Source organism: Topomyia yanbarensis, chromosome 2 (assembly GCF_030247195.1).
Source record: "Topomyia yanbarensis strain Yona2022 chromosome 2, ASM3024719v1, whole genome shotgun sequence".
Lineage (NCBI taxonomy): Eukaryota > Metazoa > Arthropoda > Insecta > Diptera > Culicidae > Topomyia > Topomyia yanbarensis.
The window spans coordinates 231874088-231893072 of NC_080671.1; the positions used below are offsets into that span (position 1 = coordinate 231874088).

Genomic DNA, 18985 nt, shown 5'->3' on the forward strand with positions numbered 1-18985 from the left:
TGGTAAGCGAGCACCCACTGATACAAAACAAGCTCGCGTGACCTGTATATATAACATTCCCGTATGTAATGAAACGCTTACATGCTCCTTTTTGACGGCTCTGCGTGGGATATGCTGGAAAATTGCGCATTTTCCTCGCTGTTTTCTGAAAATCCTTGTTTTGGTTTATTTATAGTAGTCGCAGTAATTCCGAAATTTAATACGAAATACGTACACAAATTTCCGATCAGATAGTGCAAAAATATTGCGATTTCGTCCAGTAGAACGGAAGATATTCGCATTTCAAATCTGGGAAAAATTCTCAACTGAAATTTTTGAAACGGGACCCCATATTGAAATGTTAGAAGTATTCTACTTCAAAATGTCACCTCTGTGTCTCAGAGATGGCTGGACCGATTTGCACAAAGTTAGTCTCAAATGAAAGGTACAACCTTCCCATCGGCTGGTATTGAATTTTTGTATTTTGTATATGAAACATTGAGATGTTTGACAAAAATTGACTTCTTTGTACTTTGGTACATTTTTGTCTTTCTCATATAGAAAGGTTATGCAATCACTCTAAAAATCTTCAATCATACCGGCCCGGAGGGAGTATGCAGTGAGGGGTTGCTACTTTAAAATTAAAACTAGTTGAAAATTTCTTAACAAGTTGAAAATTTTCGGCAGGACCTGGACCTCCCGGATTTTTCTCCATGATCCACCGCTGGTTTCAAGCGATGTTTCAGTATCACATAGTATCTCAAGATCGTGGCTGTCGATCCATTGTATGTATGTGCAAATCGTACTGAACATGTAATATTCATTTCCACCATTGTATTGAACATAACCAGCCATGGAATCGTAGTCTGGACCAGGCATGGGAAAATTCGTTCACTCGCGCGACTGTTGCTAACTGTGGATCACAAAGTAGTCAAAATTTTGTGCGCACTAATTAACCATAATCAACGCACGAAGTGAGAAGCCTAATAACTTCAGAGCAGGTCACTAGATGGGCAAACTGCGAATCAAAAGTGAAGCTTAAAAAATTTAAGAGCAGCGTCAATTCTTCGCTCGTGAATGTTTTTCACGTAGCTTCGCGAAGCTCACAAAGGTTTCTTCATGCATGATTAAAACATAGTACCTATTTTTGCACTGGATTTTTTGCTCTCAGACCGCGTTATGGGTAGTTTTGTGATACAATACTAGCAATTTGATCTACTGAAGTTCCTTGCGGCCTATTTGTTAGCAGTGCATTGATGCAAATTTTTAAAACCATTGATTATCAGCTAGTTTTAAAATGGTATATGGTTTTCCAAGCATTAATTATATTGTGCGAATATGAAAATGAAATAAAACTGTATAATGAAAATCCTATGCAAACCGCGAACCGCTCGAGAAGAGCTTCGCGAACGAAGCCATCCGCGGTGGGGAAGGAAAGAATTAAAACACAACTGATGTGCTTCTTCGTTGGTTGTTATAGCTTTGAATCGCATGTGTCCGTAACGACAGGTTGCTAGGTATCATTTTCGAAGCTAACAGAATGCATCACAACTGAAGAAAGCTTGCTTGCGAAGCGCGAACGATCGATTCACGATGCGATTTTTCCCATGCTTGGTCTGGACAAATGAGAAAAGCACAATTGCACCACTAGGTGGATTAAAACAGGTTTTTATTTTGGGAATGCGTCGAGTTGAGACGAAAACGTAATATGATTAATAACGAGGATAACATTTCCGAATGTAGAGAGAAATTTATGAAAAATGACGATTTCCATTCGACTCTAGCAGGTCCTGATCGATTTTGATGAGAATTTGATTTTTGTTGTATGATAGGGTGACCATATGAGGCGCGTAAAAAACCAGGACAGTTGAAAGGGGACTGCCTCTCCCCGTTACCACTCAATCGACTGTGTCTTATCCAAAGGTTTTCGGCAGTTACAAAGTGCTTGGGTCTGGCAGGCAAAGCTTCGGCAGTAAAAGAGTTCTGTGGGGAAGAGCTCTATCAGAAATTTTTTCGCGTGAATTCTATCGCCGTGCTTTTTCGGATTTACACACACACACACAAACGCAGTTCTTGCTACACCACTACAAGCGAAAGTTTCATGCTGTTGTCGGAGAAATGGGATATCCTGAACTGAGCAAATGAGACGAAATATTATGAGATCGTTTGTGCAGGAACCGGCGAGTTTTCAGCACTAAATACACGTCACTGAAGTCAAACCGAAGCATCAACGGTCCCTATTAGCTTCCCTGCGCGATATCTGGCAATCTCCAATGAAAACCATTTTCTCTCGATCTGAGAGCTAGGATAGAAACAGTTGCAAAACCCACCTTTGCGGATAGGTTGGTGTTGGTAGTATCAGTTTGAGCACTACTTTCGCACATGGTTTGGCACGTAGGGATCTGGCCTTCATATGTGCACAGCGTGATTTGCGATTTGCTTACACGAAAAACGTATTGAAGTTTCAGGTATAAAGCAATAGGTTTCGTAACTTGCATTCTCACGATACGAACACCATTATATATACCTGGAAAAAAGTTTTCTCAGGTTTCAAACTTTCACCGTTACGTGCTCCGACATGATGGTTGTAGTGAATTTATTGGTAGTACGCGGGGATAGATCGTCCAGACGCACATCAGTCTTATCATCGTCGATCTAAACGGGTATCTTGATTCTAACATTGTCATGTGCAACGACGTGTTGCATGTTTTTTCCGATAGCCAAACTTTTCTCCATGTCCAAAGTTTTAAATGCTATCGGTACTGCATTACGAATATGCGCCTTTATTAATTGTTCCACTTCGCGAACACAAGGATGAATTGGACAAACAATCACTGTATTGTACCAAAGATAGTTCAAATTGTGCTGCTGAGTTTCACGCATTTTTAAATAAACGATCGATACCGCATCGATGAAAGTGACGGTGATTTAATGTTCACACTGGCTTGGGACAACTGTTATTTTTCGATTGCTCTGCTGGCGCGGTACATGTAGATAGCAGACAGTATGTAGAAACATTCGTTTGATTCACTGCACAGTTAACAAACAGAGCGATTTATCTTTCGATCCGATTGAGATGGAAAAATAGATTTATTAGGAACTGGAATTGATTTTAAAGGGACTCCATAATCACCAGCTCGAGAGAGCGTTCGACGAGGTTATTCCACGATAGTTATTGATGTTGCTCCATTTTACTTTTTATGAAATGGATTTCCAGTAAAACGAAAAACTGCCACTAGCAAGAGAACTCTAGAAGAAGAAGAGTCAACAAAACTTCAATGTATTTAGGTTTTATTGGTCACCGCAAAATTGTTATGTATTTGGTTTATTGATTTTCTCAGTGAAATTAAAAAACGAAACCTTCTTTCTTTTTTTACGTTTCGGCCTACTACGCTTCAGCCATCGTCGGACGCCTACAAACATTGAACAATTATTCGAAATAAATGTTTGTAGGCGTCCCACGATAGCTGAAGCGTAGTAAGACGAAACGTAACGTAACAATGAAGAAAGAAGGTTTCGTTTTTTTTAATTTCACCGAGAAAAATCAATGAACCAAATACATAAAAAACATCAATGTGTCTTCTCAGATCTACCAAAGAAAATTTTTCGGATCCCGGATTGAAAGACGATTTAAGCCAAGAAGAAACTCTGGTAATCATTGTTTCATCGACATTGATTTGTTCCATTGCCAAAGTTTCTTGCAAACAGACTTAAGCTCATTCATATGCTACATACATACGAACACCTCTTTCTCTTTTCAATTTCCATGTAGTTGGAAAATGAAATAACGTGGTACTATCGAGAGAATTAAAAAGGTATCGGATGGTACAATTGGGAGATTCGAGTGTATTAAGTTATCGAACTCTGGAGCAGAGTGAATAAAGCGAAAACTCAATTAAAAATATAACGGGTGTTCAATAAAAAAATGATAATGATTTCAATACCTTTCTGTCATTAAAGAGTTAAAGAGTTTTTTCTCTCTAAGAGAATTGCTCTCTGGACTCCCTAGAAATGGGCGGCATGTTTCTTTTCGACGGGTGCTATCAGATTAATCGTAGATGGCGTCGAAACAGCAAGCACTCCGCGAGCGTGTTGTACGGTTTTACGAAACGCATGGCCATCGTGGAAAAATGTTTACGGTAAACCACTTTCGAGACGAAAACGTGCCCGTGAGTACAGTTTACCGGATCCTGGCATCCCTGAACGTGGAGTGGAAGGCCTGTAGCGGCCGTCTGGCGAAGATAATGTCGAAGAAGAAGAAGGAATCGTTAAAAGAGCTGTTCGAAAACAAGGACGGAACGAGTTTGCGTGTGCCTGCCGAAAATATCACTGCTCCCATATCCTGATTCACCGAACCCCTTAAGATGGAGGACATCATCTATCGGAGGAAGATTTGTTCCCCCGAGTACACGGAAGAGCAGATAGCGTCATGAAATCGCAGTGCCGGTGGATGACGAAGAACTACCACGAGATCTCGTTCGTGCTGGACGACGAAACTTACTTTCCGCTCTCGAAGACCCACATTCCAGGAAATGACAACTATGACAAGTCGGCCCCACCCCTGGAATAAAGGTGTCTTGAAAAAATTCCTCTGCGTTTCTTGAAAGAATATCACGCGGATGGGAAGCACGTCTTCTGGCTGGACAAGGCGTCTTCCCGTTACGCCAAGAAGACGCTGGAGTATCTTGAGCAGAAAAAGAAACCGTACATGCCGAAAGAAAGGAACCCGACCAACTTGCCGCAGTGCCATCCCATTGGGGATTTTATTGGTTCCCTCAGTGCCCTAGTGTACAAAAATACGAAGCAGTTAACCAGTTCCGGAATTGTATCCGGAAGATGGACGTCAGTGTCGTCCAGCGCTCTTGTGAAAGCATCGCGACTAAGTTTCGTCGTACGGGTGACAAGGGCCCTTTCTCCAATATTCATTGACGTTTTTTGGAGAATAAACATTTAGTTTTTAATCAAAAATACATAATTCGTTGAATTTTTTTTATGACTGAAAAATTCTCATTTTATTATTTTGAACACCCGTTATTAGGCTTACAGGAGAAAAAAACCAGGACAAATCAAGCTTTTTCCTCGACTTCCCAGGACACCAGGACAGCCAGTGCAAAACCAGGACATGTCCTGGGAAACCAGGACGTATGGTCACCCTATGTATGACCAATTATATGTATAGGCCAAATGTTCAAAAACTTTTAGTAGGTTTAGTATCTTCGATGAGTTTTACAAACGTTAAACAGCGCATCATTTGATAAAATAATTTTGACGGTATATCGTCCAAGAAGTATTTATGGTGAATTTTCTCAGGTTAATATTCATGACTACAATAAAGTCTCAACAAATTCGCTAAAGACACGAACTCTGTTACTATTTTCTGAAAAATTAATTCCGCATGATTTTAAAATTTCAATAATTACGGTTTCAGAATTATACCGTTTTGACAGTAAGATCGATTTTCACCAAACCCCCGCCGAACCGAATTTCTGGCTACGCCGCTGACTTCAAGTAAGTAGAAACAAAGTCGTTCTACACTCGTTCACAAGAAATTTCTTCGAATGCTGAATATCCATTACAATACATTGAAACCCCGATTTTATCATCCAAATATGAACATATGTTTGATGGGCTCTAGCAGACGAACAAGATTGAATTCGAGTAATTCCTTTCTTGAGCATGTTTTCCTTATCATGAAGATGGAAATATGCAAAAATAAAAAGTTCATCATAATCAGAAATAGTTATCAGATTACATCAAGGGACGGGGAGCATATTTTAACAGCTTCAGTTTATTATAAAGAAAAAAAATTGCCCGATTTAGTCAATGTCCCCATTTTGTCAGCCTAAAATACACCATGAGACTGATAAAAATGGGTCTCTATTGTATGTATTACTCACTGTGTTTCACATTAATAGGTACATTTCATTGTTGGGGATTTTTTTATTGCATCGAACTACAACAATTTTTAGGTAGTTTTCAAGGGGTTATTTTATAGACGTCTTGCAAAATTTGGCGAACCTATTCCAATTCATATACCAATTAATTGGTATACTTAAGGGTTTATATGTTGCAGATAGTGGAATTGTGGAAATGTCCATTACATTCTTAGTACACTTTGCACTTATACACAATGGCATGCCAGCCACGAACTTGATGAGCTACGTGTCGACGGTGAAACACTTGAAACAAAAAAATATCATACTCCATTAGCCTAATCAGCATTAGATCAATGTTATCTGCTTGCTAACTCATTTTGTCATGCGGTGGTGGGTATGTGAGGAGGGCGAAAGTCCCATGAACGAACGACTCCCCAGCTTAAATTGGTATGCTTTGTGATACAGTGGTGGTTTAAAGATGATGGGGTTGAAAAGGAGGGGTATGAGGGCTGGATGGGGTGGTGGTCTGAGGGGTGATTTAAAGAGATTTTTAAAGGAGGGGAGTGAACAGTAGAGGGGGGTGTGTAACCCCTCTCCGTAAATCATCAACTACGCCCCTGTTAAAATCCAGAAACCTTATGCGATTCGAAAAAAAAATTATTAGGTTGACGTTTTTCAGAGTGATTGCATAACCTTTCTATATGAGAAAGGCAAAAATGTGCCAAAATCCAAAAAAGTGAATCGTCGTCAAATTTTTTTTCGAGTTTGCATCAAATCTCGACGTTTCATGCACCTTGAAATCGGTCTAGCCATCTCTGAGAAAAATGAGTGACATTATTTGACACATACGCACATACATACACACACACATACACACACACATACACAAACATACACACACATACATACATACACACACACATACAGACTTTTTCCGATCTCGACGAACTGAGTCGAATGGGATATGACAATCGGCCCTCCGGGCCGGGATTAGGTTGACGTTTTTCAGAGTGATTGCATAACCTTTCTATATGAGAAAGGCAAAAATGTGCCAAAATCCAAAAAAAGTGAATCGTCGTCAATTTTTTTTTTTCGAGTTAGCATCAAATCTCGACGTTTCATGCACCTTGAACACATTTAGCATCAAAAATAAAAATTCTATTTTTAATTTTTCCTATAGTTTATATGAGAAATTTCTGTGTGGCCGCACTCTGAAACCCGTAATTCCGGAACCAGAATTCCGATCTATCCAAAATTCAATAGAAGCCGATGGGAAGGTTGCACCTTTAATTTGAGACTAAGCAAAACACGGACGAAATCGGTAATGAAGAACGGTAGTTATTTAAAAAAAACGTAAGGGCAATACTTCAATGCTGATAGGTGGGACCGAAAAAGTAAACAATCGCCAAAGGGGCGATACTATCATTTTGTCAATTTCAATAGCAAAAACAAATCTAAATTTAATAATTTCAAATACTTTATGAAGTTTTGGGTTTCGATCACTGAATCATGCAATCTAGGATGTAAAAAACACACTAGTTCTTAAATAGGAAATAAAACCAAGTCTGGAAATATTCACTGTTGATTTTCTTTGAATGGTATCACTGCTTTTCAAGAAAAAGCGTTGATTTCTTAGTTCTCAGTCGCGTTAAAAATTTGAGTAAAGTATAAACTTCAAATAGAGTCAAAAAAAATTTCGATTTTTTTGGCTCAGTACAATATATAACCCCTTTAGAAAAATTCAGTTTTCCCACCACAATTTAGATATTTTATTAACAGAGCATTAACAATAATTCGTTGGTATATCTATTTTATGGGCCCCTTTTTCGCTTTCCCATTGATTTGGTTTGAGATTTCTTGCACTGATGTTGTCCTATGCTGATTTGAGCGATTCTCTGAGTTCTGCCACTATCCCATCAGTGCTAGAAATCTCAAACCAAATCAATGGGAAAGCGAAAAAGTGGCCCATATAATAGACATACAAACGAATTCCTCAATCAATGCATTGTGGTTGGAAAACTGAATTTTCCTAATGGGGTTATATATTGTGCCGAGCCAAAAAAATTGAATTTTATTTTTGAATTGATTTCAAGTTTATACTTTACTCAAATTACCAACGCGACTGAGAACTAAGAAATGAAATCGCAGCGCCTGATATCACGCTACCTCTGAAGTGCATGCGTGCATAGTCCAAACTTTACTTCGACATCGACTTTTTCTAAAGGTGACTTCCCAGTAGTATCCTTGATTTGAATTTTTCTCGCCAATCCTAATGCCAAAGAACAAATAAAAACGTTTTTAATCCACCTAACAGTGTGATGAGACATATCTTATAACTCTTATCACTCTCTTCGGATATTATATCGTTTGAGAACATTTAGAACTTGATGCTTCGCGATGTTTTTGATAACACATACTACATGGGATAGTGGCAGGACTCAGAGAATCGCTCAAATCAGCATAGGACAACATCAGTGCTAGAAATCTCAAACCAAATCAATGGGAAAACGAAAAATTGGCCCATAAAATACACATACCAACGAATTATTGTTAATGCTCTGTTAATAAAATATCTAAATTGTGGTGGGAAAACTGAATTTTCCTAAAGGGGTTATATATTGTACTGAGCCAAAAAAATCGAAATTTTTTTAATCGATTTGAAGTTTATACTTTACTCAAATTTCCAACACGACTGAGAACTAAGAAATCAACGCTTTTTCTTGAAAAGGGCGATGCTAGCAGTGATACCATACAAAGAAAATCAACAGTGAATATTTCCAAACATGGTTTTATTTCATATTTAAGAACTATTGTGTTTTTTTACATCCTTGATTGCATGATTCAGTGATCGAAACCCAAAACTTCATAAAGTATTTGAAATTATTAAATTAAAATTTGTTTTTGCTATTGAAATTGACAAAATGATAGTATCGCCCCTTTGGCGATTGTTTACTTTTTCGGTCCCACCTATCAGCATTGAAGTATCGCCCTTACGTTTTCTACAATAACTACCGTTCTACACCACCGATTTCGTCCGTGTTTTTTCAATAGAGATCATTGTTACTATTTACAGCTGGTATCAGCTTGATAATCCTAAAAAAATATACGAAAATAACAGTTTCGCCTCTAAACTGCTAGCAAAAAAAGTATCACCCTGTTTGTTTGCATGGAGCGTGGAGGGCGAAACTTTAAATAAATAAACAAAAATACAGTTTCGCCCGTTGTATTTTTTGCTGTAGTTTAAGAAAGCAATATCGTAGAATCAAAATTTTTAGGTTAATTTGTTGCGTTTCAAAGCCCTTATTCGCATGTATGAAAAAACCCTAATGTTTACATTTGTAAGTATCGCCCTTTTCACAAAAAAGCGTTGAAATGAAATCGCAGCTCCTGATATCACGCTATCTCTGAAGTGCATGCGTGCATAGTTCCAAATTTTACTTCGACATCGACTTTTTCTAAAGGTGACTTCCCAGTAGTATCCTTGATTTGAATTATTATCGCTAATCCTAATACCAAAGAACAAATAAAAACCTCACGAAAACGAACCGTTTGGGAAAATCATCATCATTACTGGAATTTTTATTTTCACGAAACTTTTCGATAACCTTCCGTCATTTGCGTTAATGCACTGGGTGCACAGTACTCTGAAAATCTAGCGAAATCGTCTTAGGACACCAGCGGATCTAATTCAGAGCTATCTGCGCGGCGAGTTGAATCTGTAAAGAATACTAAAAAATAATTTCTATTACATAATTTTCAGTTCAGCAATTCGAGAGATCGTGCTCACCGCAAGCCAGGGAAAATAGACTACGTTGTGAAACGATGGTTACTATTTATTAAAAAATCACGGTTAAATAACGACTTTGTTTCTACTTACTTGAAATAAGCGGCGTAGCCAGAAATTCGAAGTTTGGATGGGGTTTGGTGAAAATCGATCATACTGTCCAAACGGCATAATTCCGAAACCGTAATTTTTGAAGTTTTAAAATTATGCAGAATTAATTTTTCAGAAAACAGTAACAGAGTGCTTTAAGCGAATTTGTTGAGACCCTATTGTAGTCATGAATATTAACCTAAGAAAATTCACCATAAATACTTCTTGAACGATATGCCGTCAAAATTATTTTATCAAATGGTGCGCTGTTTAACATTTGTAAATTTCATCGAAGATACTAAACCTCCGAAATTGGCGGTTTCAAAATGATGCTATCTTGACCTTAAATTACTGTTTTTAAACATTTGACCTATACATATAATTGGTCATACAACAAAAATCAAATGCTCATCAAAATCGATCAGGACCTGCTAGAGTCGAGTGCAAATCGTCATTTTTCATAAATTTCTCTTTATATTCGGAAAGTGTTATCCTCGTTATTAATCATATTATGTTTTCGTCTCAACTCGACGCATTCCCAAAATAAAAACCTGTTTTAATCCACCTAGTGGTGCAATTGTGCTTTTGTCATTTGTCCAGACTACGATTCCATGGCTGGTTATGTTCAATACAATGGTGGAAATGAATATTACATGTTCAGTACGATTTGCATATACATACAATGGATCGACAGCCACGATCTTGAGATACTATGTGATACTGAAAGATCGCTTGAAACCAGCGGCGGATCATGGAGAAAGATCCGGGAGGTTCGGGTCCTGCCGAAAATTTTCAACTTGTTAAGAAATTTTAAACTTGTTTTAATTTTAAAGTAGCAACTCCTCACTGCATACTCCCTCCGGGCCGGTATCATTGACGATTTTTAGAGTGATTACATAACCTTTCTATATGAGAAAGACAAAAATGTACCAAAGTCCAAAGAAGTCAATTTTTGTCAAACATCTCAATGTTTCATGCATTTTAAAATCATTTGGCATCAGAAATACAAATTTGATTTTGAAAATTTTTCATTTCAGTTTATATGGGAATTTGCTGTGTGATTGCCCTCTTTAACTCGTAACTCCGGAACCGGAAGTCCAATCAATAAAATGGAATAGCAACCGATGGGAAGGTTGCACCTTTCATTTGAGACTAACTTTGTGCAAATCGGTCCAGCCATCTCTGAGAAACAGAGGTCACATTTTTTTCCACATACACACATACATACACACACAGACATTTTCCTATCTCGACGAACTGAGTCGATTGGCATACGATACTCGGCCCTCCGGGTCGGGATTAGATTGACGAATTTAAGAGTGAATGAGAAAGGCAAAAACATTTTTAGCAAATGTTGAAAGTTATGCATTTTTTTGGTGAGTAGTTCTATGTTTCATAGACATTAAATCAATTTTAACTTCGCTTCCTATTAAATAAAGACCCTTATTACAGTACATTTCTACAAAAACGAGCTCAATTTGAAAATAAATCTGAGGATTATGATTGATTACAGAACTCTGGAATCTTCTATTGGAATGTTTTCAGACATGAATTTGATATTGATGCAATTAGACAACTGTGAAATCAAGACCAATAGATCAGTTACATATCAGGACCCCATTCCGACAATTTATCAAAAGTCCTCATGATGTTTACAACAACAGGTTATCAATCTACAGATCAGATAATTGTTATTGTAATATTGAATTAAATCAGTCTGCATCAATAAATTTTCAACTTCAATCCAATATTTTTTTTTTTTGGGTGTGGTGGGGGGGTTGTATGGTGTTAAACCCCAAAACCTTCTCTTGGCTACGCCGTTGCTTGGAGTTATTTATTTCGCTTTTCATTTTCCGATATGTTTCAGATCGATCCGATGGTTATAAGTTAGAAAAAATGCAGTCAGAAAGTTCGCACAAATGCACATTTTTGTACTGATAAGTTATCAAGTTCCTTCCAGACAACTTGGAAGTGTTCGGTGATTATTTCTAGCGGTTGTAGATAGAAAAATGAAATACAAAATTCGTTTTATCGAAATAATGTTTAGCTTATTTTAATGGATTATTACTATATTGAACAATAAATACAAAGACAGGGCGACAAAGAGTAATCCATAAACAACAAGCCATAACTTTTAAAGTATTCAAAATGGATATTTAAAGTCTTCAGTAAAGTTATTCGCAAAAGTAAGAGCTACAAATATGCTGAAGACATCATTTCGATATAATCACTTCCAAGAAAATTTGTGAAAATATCTCACTCATAGGGGGATTAATCAGCAAAAGCACAATACCAAAAGAAAGGGCATATTACCTCCATTAAATTCTCCGAAGATACTATTGACCTAAAATAAGCCGTTTTGGCGTTAATAATAAATTACATGTTTTTGGTCATATTTCTGGCAATGGGAAATGATAAAAATCTTTCGTCCGCATTTAATGTTAAATATCTCTTTTGATAATAGTCCGATTTCGACAATCTATAGCTTGTTCGAAAGGTATTCGTTAAAGCTGTCTAAAAACATATAAATTGTTAATCTTTATTGTCAATTTCGGCAGATAATTTAAAAAAACTGCAAGAAACTCCATTTTTACGCATCCAAACATTCATATCTTCGAAACTAAACATCAGAATCAAAAACAAATTAATAGCGTTCATACTGTTTTTTAGTTCTTTCATTTAAAATTGGTTTGGATAAGATCGGTTCAGCCATTGCTGAGAAACACGAATGAGAATTTGTCCGTTACATACACACACAGACACACACACACACACAGACATTGTCCCAAATCGTCGAGCTGAGTCGATTGGTATATAAGACTCGGCCCTCCGGGCCTCGGAAAAAATCTTGAAAGTTTGAGCGAATTCTATACATTTCTTTTATAAGAAATGTAAAACCATTCTGTTTAGATTACACCACGTACTAAAGCTGTCCAGTTCCCTCTGAAGAAGCTCGGCATCGGTTTTATCCCGTATTTGTTGAAAAATTTTCATGTCGTCGGCGAAAGAAAGGCGGGGTCCTTGTAATGTGAAATTGATGTCATTAAAGTAGAGGAGGAATTTTACTGGATGGCTTCCTTGTGGTATGCCGGATGTAGCGAAGAATGGTGCAGAGAGACAGTCCTTAATGCTGATTTGGAGTTGCCTTCCATCGAGGTAGGAACGAAACCAGCGCAGAAGTTGAATGCCGAGTTTGTCCAGCTTCGCTATTGCGATATCATAGTTCATTTTGTCGAAGGCCGCAGATAGATCCATATAAATAGCATCGGTTTGCAATCCGTCAGCGAATCCATCCATTACATATGTTGTGAACGAGAGCAGGTTTGTCGTTGTCGATCGTTTAGGCATGAAACCGTGTTGATCATCTGCAATGTAGTGTTTGCAGTGAAAGAAAATAGGATCTAACACAACCAGCTCGAACAGTCTTGATACAGCACTTAAACACGAGATTCCCCGATAATTGTCAATGTTCGATTTGTTTCCTTTTTTATGAACTGGAAACATGTGCGCTGCTTTCCAGCAGGAAGGGAATGTACCAGTAGTGAGTGATAGCTCGAAGACTCGCCGAAGTGGTTCAAGAAGCCCGCTGATGCACTTTTTGACAAAAATCGAGGGAACACCATCTGGACCCGGGGAACAAGATGCTTTCAGTTTGGCATTTGCTGCAAGAATGGCAGCATTATCGACACAAATTCGGTTTATGGTTCGTCGTAGAGAAGGAGTTAAATTAATGGCGGCAACGACTTGTTATGGTGGCAGGCGCTCGTTGGAAAAAAACGCTTGAAAATTTGTCGGAGAATATCGTGATATATTTGCACAAAATGGTAAGTAGACGCCCCATTATCTTTCAAAATGGCGCTTCGCTGTCCGTGGTCTGTAACTTGGTCTGTTAGCGCGCATTTTACGTTTGTTGATTCAAGCATTAGTTTTTCGATTTCACTGTATTGTACTGTGTTGTTTTGAGCAGAGAAATTTTCGCCCGATTGGTTAGATGTTTGGGCGCACACACATAGTGACGCGCGTCATCACACTTTCTGGCTTTCTTTCACCAGCCGATTTGATTGAACATTGTCTATTTCGTTTTCTGTAGTCCAAATACACTTCGGAACTAGCACATAGTGACGCGCATCGTCACCTAACCTGGCTTCTTTTCGCCAGCCGTTTAGTTGTTCATACTGCCTTGTTCTTGTCCTGTTCAGGACTATTTGAATGATTTCACGAGATACGACTACATTGTTCGACACTTTTGCGTTTCGCGACCGGCGTAACGTATTGAAATCCGACAGCGAATAAATCCGGCTCGAAGGACCAAAATGTTTCCGCACATCAACGTCTGTAGAGCGGTCGGATTTTTATGACTAGAAAAACTGTTCGGTGCACGGTGCAGTAAGAACTCGCGATCACTTAGATAAATTCTGTGGGTTTATTCAATAACTAGGCTCTTAGTATAAGCCCAAACTGTTCAATATAAAACGTAGCACTGTTCTGTATGTAATTCATTTTCTTCTATATTATGACTTGTAGTTTGATAAGGTTTGTTATAAGTTGATACTGATCAACTATGGAAAAGGACTTGATACTAACTCCGTTCTGGTAGCAGTGTGAACTATATATAGGTTGCTACAACTATTAGATGAACACAACTGTTTTGTTCAGGAAGTGAGAATCTTCTAGAAAACTGACTGCAGTATAAGTGGTGAACGCAACAAACTGTTCCGTAACGCCTAAGCTCGTTGGTTCATTATGCGATACCTAACTGTCCTGTACTACAGTGAAGTCTCACTACCTCGTATGAATCCAATTCTAAGACTGGCGCAAACAGAAACTAAACATCAGAATCAAAAACAAATTAATAGCGTACTTACTGTTTGATAGGTCTTTCATTTAAAATTGGTTTGGATAATATCGGTTCAGCCATTGCTGAGAAACACGAATGAGAGTTTGTCCGTTACACACACACATACACCCACACAGACATTGACCCAAATCGTCGAGCTGAGTCGATTGGTATATAAGACTCGGCCTTCCGGGCCTAGGAAAAAATCTTGAAAGTTTGAGCGAATTCTATACATTTCTTTTATAAGAAATGTAAAAATAACGCTTAGCGAAAAACTAGGGGCGGGTAATGTCCGAGACATAACCGCGATGATCATATTCTTAAAATTCTGCTTGTATCTCTTTCAAATGGCTAAATTTTACGCATTAAGTTCGATTCACCGGGCTCAGCGAAATTAGTCTATTCAGTAAAACAATTTTATTACCGAGTTTATTGAATACAGGTCAATCATTTCATATGATTTCAACAAACAGACAATGTACTTGTATGAAAGGTGGGAGTATTTTGAAGTGGTTTTAGTGGAGGTAACAACATAAAATCGTGTATTGGACATTTTACAACGATTCTCCTTAACCCCGCAAAACCACGGGGATGGCAGCAGAGGGTTAAGTTGTTTGGAAGAGATGACAGTTATTATATGATAACTAAAAATATAAAATTGTTCTATAAATTGCAAAGTTATTGCCGTGTTAACATGAAAATTTGTCATTTCATTCATATAGGAACAATCATTGAAATTATGTCAATTTATGCTTTGCAAGATTTGAAATAACTTCGAAGTGTGGTCACGACCCTCGTGTTATGTCATATACACTACCAACCCATCTTTTTCCATTTTGCATTCGTCCTAATAAGGACGGCTTGTAGATAGCTATGGTGATAGAAGACGAGAATCTTTTGAAACGATTCAAACCTTGTCGACGATTTGTTTCTACTGCGTACATACATATGAACATTCCCCTTTCGCAGCTCACGCCGAATGAGTACGCTTTGCATCAAGGCGTTCCTATTTAATAAATTTCATTGCAGATGAAAGGTCATCCTTTTGTGCCATAAATAAAAATATTTTCATCATTCGTTTTGGTGTAGCTTTTGCTTAGTGGCAGAGTTGCCACATTCACTGATTTTCTTGGAAGGATTTGCATAAATCTTCAGGTTTGTAGATTAGAAAAATATTTTCTTATGATTCACTGGTAAAAGTACAGAATTAAGGCGAAAGGTTACAGGATCGGCTGCGGCGCTTTCTCGAATTTTTAAAACTTTTACGTAAAAGATATCAACAATCCCTCTCGTGTAAAGTTTAAGCTATTTAAGCTATTTTTTGGTATAACTAAAAATTTAAAATTTTGATGATTACTCACGGCTAGCATTTTCTAGTTCGAACCAAAATATCTCCGATATTTTATTCAAAAGTACCCCATATTATTGCATAGGATTGTAGCTTGCTTTTTCGTTCGCTTACATTGTACAGCTACGATGCTTCGTTTTTGAGTTATTCATATTTTAGTAAAGTTGATGAAATACCCATATTTGCAGCCGCATTTTTACCAAATGCCGTATGTCCATTCTAACTTCAGTGAAAATGAACACAAAGCGCACGCGCATGCAAGATGTCGGTTTTGTGCCAGACCGGACTAAGCGATATTACATTGATACAGAGAAAAACGTGTACAAAGATTGAATCCTTGCATTCTTTACGGTATTATCCGCAATGGATTCATTTCATAATTCATGCTAATGATAATATTTTTCAAATCTGGCGCAAATGAAATGTAGCTGAAGAAGAAATTTTTTATTCAATCCTATCATTTTCTCTTCTTTTGAGATTTTGCTACTTAGTCCGGTCTGACTTTACACCGATCATATAGCACAATGGTGAAACAGGTAAGAAATCACAAATGACGGTTAGCCGCATGCTACCGCATGGTTGCAGCCACGTGTTTCCCCATTCATGCTTTCTATAGTCTGACTGTTGGTTTGAATATTTCATTCTTTCCGATATGTTATTATAGTTACTAAACTGCCCGGGCGTTCAATAATAAGGGATGCCGTTGAGGTGGAGCTTCCATACTGCATTGTCAGTAGCTTTTCGCAAGTTCTTGAGAGGTGAAAATTTGGTTACCATCCCACTAATGAAGAATAAATAGACGATAAACTGCTTGCCGGGTAAATAAACGCACAAATCAAATGTTTATATTTACCAGGCTGCTGATGTCAGCTTTTGAGAATTATAGGTGATTTTCCGTAAATGTTTGGGAGCAAAATTCTTCATTCTATGTTTGAATGAAAAACTTTTCTCCCAAACCTTTACACAAAGTCACATTTTGGAGAGCATACTTCAGCATAGTATGCATATGTATCATTAGTCGATTGTTCGATCTAGTAAAAGCTTCTGCTAAATCGAGAGAGATTTTGAAAATGGCTGTAGTTTTTAAATGTCCGTGTTTGTTTTTGTAGATATACGTTTCCCTACGTTCTTATTGCTGGCTTGAACCTTTCGAATAGAAATTCGTTCAGTTTACTCTTCATATAAAATAATGAGGGAGTAGTACACATGTCCCGTCTATAACAAAGGTGATAAGCTGGATTGTTGCAAGTACCAGTCAATCACATTGCTGAATGCCACCTACAAAGTGTTCACCGCTGCCCATAGAGAAAAAGGGGAATTCAGAGCAGGTTTTACTGGGGCGTGCATCACAACAAACGAAATATTTTCGATTCGACTAGTCTTTCAAAAATGTTGCAGTTACAACGTGCCACCTGTTTATAGAGGTCAAAGCCGCATATGATACAATCGATTGAGATCACCTATGGGATCTAATACACGAATATGGGTTTCTAGCTAAACCGACATATTTGATCAAATCGACTATGGATCGAGTGATGTGTTACGTCCGAGTATCGGGGACACTATCAAGTTCTTTTTAAACTCAGGAAGGACTATCTAATGTTTAATATCTTCGGGAAAAAATGCGGTAATAAATGGTAATAAATATGTACACGAGAGCAAGAGGTTCGAAGGAAGAAACATTACACCTTATGCTCTGTTCTAAACCAAGAGGCGTGATATAGGATCATGTCAATCATCATTTCAACACTCTAATAACCAGACCTCGAAAGCGAAATTTCCATCTCATTACATCTTAGCAGTTTAGAAAATATTGCAAACTACTATTTTTTTGGGCTATCTAGACTACTGTATTACTACGACTGCATTTAGATGCGACCAAAGTTGAATTTTCTACGACTAAAAAGTCGGTGCAAGTACTACAAAACACTGAAAATTACAATTATGTGGAAGAATTTAAATCTATCGTTAAATTATTTGTATGTGAGCGAAACATTTCTAGAAGACCGTTGATAGTTTCTCATGTAAGGAACAAAAATATCTTCACAATACAATATAGAAAATTTATCTTCACAGGATTTATTATGAAATTAGTATGTATATGAGCGAGACATTTCTAGACTATTGCTGATAGTTTTAACTCAATGAGCTATTATATCTTCATATATAGTTCAGAAAATTTTCTTATTTTCAATTCCGATTTGTTATTTGGCCGAGTCTCATATACTAATCGACTGTGTGCAAAAAACTTCCAAAAAAGCCCTGAGGCTGCAGGAAAAAAAATATATTAAACTGTAACGTCTCAGGGTGCTGCTTTGTGTTGCCACCCGACTCGCCAAAAACCACTACTCTTGCCCAAAACCTGAGTCCTCCCCGGCACTTCCATACGGCATTACTTCGGGGAGGGGGTTTTTATGAGCATAACACCCACTCTAATTCCACTACTTAGCAGTTAGTTCCTTCAGTAGGGTTACAGCACTACTCCTCGACGGTGGTGTGTTCTTCACCATCAACACAGACTGTCAATTTCTACATGGTAGTCGGAAAGCTAGCAGGGGGTTGAAAATTTATGCTCTTCCCCTACGAAGACAATCTGGGCGGCAAACTTCAGAGTGTCTAATTTACCTAGCCCTTCGGCTCCCTTGTGCCACTCTACACCGAAACTTTCTTCTCGTACCATTCAACACCACTTACTCGTTCAGCTCCCGACTTGTTCGCAAACTACTCGGTCCAGTCCCCAACGATGGATATGGCCTACTCCGAAGGAGAATTCCTAGGCGAGACAGGTTCTCCCGATACCGAGCGGTAGATTTCTCCCGATGCCGATGTTCGTTTCCGTGAGTCAATTAGCTCCCCGCTTTGTTCCGATCTACTCGATGTAGCCCCAGCGATGGATCTAACCTACTCTACGGACCAGCCAGTAGGTGCTAAGGTCCATCCAGCGATTCCGGGTGGAGTGTAGCTTCTGGTTCACTGGCACCCCAATGATCCATTGCTAGCTATTCGACGCGGTCTGATCCCCGGCTGTGCATCTACTCTACTCACGAGCTATCCGGTATGGTGTTAAGGTC

The 18985-nt window shown here is 38.1% G+C and overlaps 1 protein-coding gene across 1 annotated transcript in view; it reads right to left on the reverse strand.

Moving 5' to 3' along the window:
* LOC131680119 (GPI ethanolamine phosphate transferase 1-like) overlaps positions 1 to 18985 on the reverse strand; it is a 938165-nt gene that overhangs the window by 427857 nt on the left and 491323 nt on the right. The window lies entirely within an intron of this gene.